This window comes from Setaria viridis, chromosome 3 (genome assembly GCF_005286985.2).
Source record: "Setaria viridis chromosome 3, Setaria_viridis_v4.0, whole genome shotgun sequence".
In the NCBI taxonomy this organism is placed as follows: Eukaryota; Viridiplantae; Streptophyta; class Magnoliopsida; order Poales; family Poaceae; genus Setaria; species Setaria viridis.
In genome coordinates, this window is record NC_048265.2 from 17,646,084 (window position 1) to 17,650,500 (window position 4,417).

A 4,417-nucleotide genomic window follows, 5' to 3' on the forward strand; every position below is an offset into this window, starting at 1 on the left:
AGTTGCTGATCCAGGACAAAGGAAGCCAATTGATGATTTTCATCATGACATTAGGGATGAGGCAAGGAGAGCATATCTACAAATAGGTCCATATAGGCCAGCTGGTCATAAGTTTCCAAAAACGAAAAAAGATGGTAAAGACCAATCAAGAGGATTTGTTGGATCATGGTTTGATCAATTTGATTGGTTAGAGTACAGTGTAGCCAAGGATGCAGCTTATTGCTTTTATTGCTATCTCTTTAAGCCACAACAAGCTGGGTTTCATTCTAATGATACATTTACCAAAGTTGGGTTTAGAAATTGGAAGAATGCAAAAAATTGTTTCAAGGAGCATGCTCAATCAATTGATGGCTTTCACAATAATGCAAGAAAGCGTGCACTTGATTTCAAAAATCAGAGGCAAAGTGTTGAACATGTGTGGACTGTTACAAGTGCAGCAGAAGAGGAGGCATATAAAGCTCATTTAAGTATCATGTTAGACATTGCTAGATTTCTCCTTTTGCAAGCTCTAGCCTTTCTGGACATGATGAGTCTAAAACATCAAGAAATAAAGGGAACTTTATGGAGATGCTCGAATGGTACAGAAAGAAGGATCCTAAGGCTGCACTTGTGACTGGTGAAAATGCTCCAGGGAATAATCAAATGAGTAGTCCAATGGTTCAGAAAGATTTGGCTAGGGCTTGTGCAGAGGAGACAAGTGAGTTAATTAAAAGTGAAATAGGAGATCGTTGTTTTGCGGTTCTTGTCGACGAGGCTCGTGATGCATCTATTAAGGAACAAATGGCTGTGGTTGTGAGGTATATACCTTCTCTCTATTTGGTTATTTTATTGGTTTTGTTTTGTTGCTTTCAAGTAACACTATTTTCTCTTTTCTCTTGTAGGTTTGTCAATGATAAAGGAAGTGTGATTGAGAGGTTTCTTGGCATTGAACATGTTTCTGACACCACATCAACTTCACTAAAAGAAGCATTGGATACTATGCTTAGAAGATATGGTCTATCTATTTCCAAGATTAGAGGGCAAGGATATGATGGAGCTTCAAATATGAGAGGACAATTTCATGGGTTACAAAGACTGGTATTGAACGAAAACCCATATGCCTTTTACATCCATTGTTTTGCTCATCAATTGCAGCTTGTGGTAGTTTCTGTAGCCAAGTGTTGTGGCTCAACTTTTGATTTCTTCAATAGTGTCACTTCAATCGTCAATGTTGTTAGTGCTTCTTGCAAGAGGAAAGATCAACTCCTTCAAAGTCATCATGATAAGCTTGTTGAGCAGTTAGATAGTAGTGCTATTTTTTCTGGGAGAGGGAAAAATCAAGAAACTAGTCTTGCTAGGCCTGGTGATACACGGTGGGGTACACATCACAAAACATTGGCACGTCTTATGATCATGTGGTCCTCTGTACTGGAGGTGTTGGAGAATATTAGTGAAGATGGAACTGATGGGGAAAAAAAACTACAGCCTCTGGATTGATTCAAAGAATGGAGTCATTTGAATTTGTGTTCATATTACATCTTATGATTAGAGTACTGGGGATGACTCAAGACTTGTCACAATGTTTGCAAAAGAAAAATCAAAACATTGTTCGTGCAATAGGATTAATTGGCTCTGTGATGAGAAATATGAATGAAATGAGGGAAAATGGTTGGGATGCTCTTTTTGAAGAAGTAAAGGAGTTTTGCCTCCTCAACAACATAGAAATTTATAATATGGAAGATATGATACCAGTTAGAGGTCGTTTGAGATGTCGTGGTGCTAAACTAGTGAGTTACTACCATCATTTTCATCATGGAATTTTTAATGTTGCGATTGATCAAGTTTATTGTGAGTTAAACAATAGATTTCCAGAAAGATCAACTCAACTCTTGAGATGCGTTGCTTGTCTTGATCCGAGGGATTCTTTTGCCAACTTTGAAGTACAGAAGTTAGTTGAGCTTGCTAAGATTTATAAAGATAACTTCTGTGATTATGACTACATAAAGCTTGCGGGTGACCTTCCTATATTCATTGATAAAGTCAGAAATGATGATAATTTTGACACTTGTATTGATCTTGGGAACCTTGCTGAGAAGATGGTTCAGACTGGAAGAGATACAATTTTTCCTTTGGTGTATCGTCTCATTGAACTTGCATTTATTTTGCCGGTGGCAACAACAACAGTTGAAAGAGCCTTCTCTGCTATGAATATTATCAAGACTGAACGAAGAAATAAAATGAATGATGATTGGTTGAATAATAGCATGATGTGTTATATTGAGCGAGATTTGTTTGCGTCGATTGAAGATGAAAAAATTCTAAAGCGCTTTCAAGGCTTAAGAAACCGTAAGATGAATTTGCCAAGCGAGTGCTCAAGGTGCGTGTTGTTTACTTGTATTAGTCTATTTCAATACATAATGTTATCTTGCTTTATATAGGGCTGATATGTTGAAAATTTTATTGTAGAATTGAGGACGTCGGAACAAGTGGAAGTGGTGTTAATTCATGAAGACATGTATGGTTCTTTTTTTTTTTATCATGGAAGACTCTTAATTTGGTACTTTTCTACCTTCAATATTCTATGTATTGTTTGAGTCTATTGGTTGAATTGTGCTCTTTGAAAAATATATTATATCTAATGGTGTATGGCTAGTAAGATTTTAAGCCTTATATTAGTTAGCCCGGGGTGGAGCCTGTTTCTGGATCCGCCACTGCTAGCCAGAGAATAAATCCATGCATGGATCAACCATGAGATCGCCGCATGCCTTGACTGACTAACAATGCTCCTCATAGAACTTAGATGCAGTCTCTATACAAAATCGATTTCATTTATGAAAGCAGCTCTAAGCATAGTGTCCATACACAAAAATCATCTGGATTGCCCATGCATTAGCAAACTAGTCTCTGCCCATCGATTCAGGGGGCGTTTGGTTCCCTTTGCTTATTTTTAGCACATATCACATCGAATGTTTAGATACTAATTAGGAGTATCAAACGTAGACTATTTACAAAACCCATTATATAAGTGGAGGCTAAACGACGAGATGAATCTATTAAGCCGAATGAATCCATCATTAGCAAATGTTTACTGTAGCAACACATTGTCAAATCATGGACTAATTAGGCTTAATAGATTTGTCTCGTCGTTTAGCCTCTACTTATGTAATGGGTTTTGTAAATAGTCTATGTTTAATACTCCTAATTAGTATCTAAATATTCGATGTGACGGGTGCTAAAAATAAGCATGAGTAACCAAACCAGGCCTGTGGCGGAACACCTCAGATTAACTTAGCTAAAGCACGGTTAAGTCGCCTAACACGCGAATCTCATGCTTTAATCAAGTTAACTCGACGATCCGTCGGATTTCATCCGATAAACCACTTAGACAGGACCGAGTTAGCATAGCTCACACGAAGGTGAGTGGTTCCAGAGAATACAATAGATCAACCAAGTTAAACAAGTTCAACAATTTATTTCAACACTGGTTCGAAATTCAGAGTTTTACAAGATTCAAAAGCAGTGGAAAGATAAAATAGCGGAAGCTAGCGCCGGGGTCGGATGTCCCTGATGAGGCCGATCAGGATATCAGTGATCCCTTTCCTCGCCGTCCGAGGAGGGATTCCACTCGACCGTCCACCCAGGAGGAAGCTGGGGCCGCCAAGTGCCAACAGCAGCAAACTCAGGAGCTTCAACTTCACCTGAAAGAGATTCCACAAACAAGGCTGAGCTGCTAAGCTCAACAAGACTTAACCGACTAGTGGGGAACTACTCCACCAACATCTAGACATGCAAGGCTCTTTGGCTGAGGGGTTTGTTTTGCCAAAAGCGACTATAGTGGGTCCTTACTTTCAATATTTTAGCCCAGATTCTAAGTTCATTAACCAGTCTACATTGGCAACTTATGCTAAACAACCACAGTTTCCAACAACAATGTATAGAACAAGCATCGGGTTCATATCATCATCATGTTCCATCTTTACTCAGTGTAGCATAGCGATCAAGCAATCTCAAACTGTGAGAGGCAGACAAATCGATTCAAGTTTCTTAACCATGCATGGTGAACCTAATCTCACGACATCCGTGCACCACAAAGGGTCGCTTCCTGTGTCGGCCGTCCCCATCAATTCCTAGGCACGTGTCAGATCCAAACTTCCCTTAGCATGCAATGCTCCACAGTCCCGACCTCTTGTCGTACTGTGGCTGCACTTGCACCCACATGATGCACCATGGGAACCTCGTTCCAGGGACAGCAGGGGTATAAGCCACGCCCTAGTTCAATCAGGTACTAGGCTTTCCTATCCCATACTAGGTATGAGATTAGTACTTTCAAACACTTGATCACGAACACCAACACTTTTCGACCTTAAGCAATTTCATATAGATAGACGGGGCGATCCACTGACCACCAAAAGAGTTCACCAGGCCCTGCCCCGTCCAC

At 39.8% G+C, this 4,417-nt stretch overlaps 1 pseudogene; it reads left to right on the plus strand.

Annotated features, from left to right (window-relative positions):
* The first annotated feature begins 598 nt into the window (after positions 1–598).
* Positions 599–3,833, plus strand: LOC140222102 (uncharacterized; annotated as a pseudogene).
* The last annotated feature ends 584 nt before the right edge of the window (positions 3,834–4,417 follow it).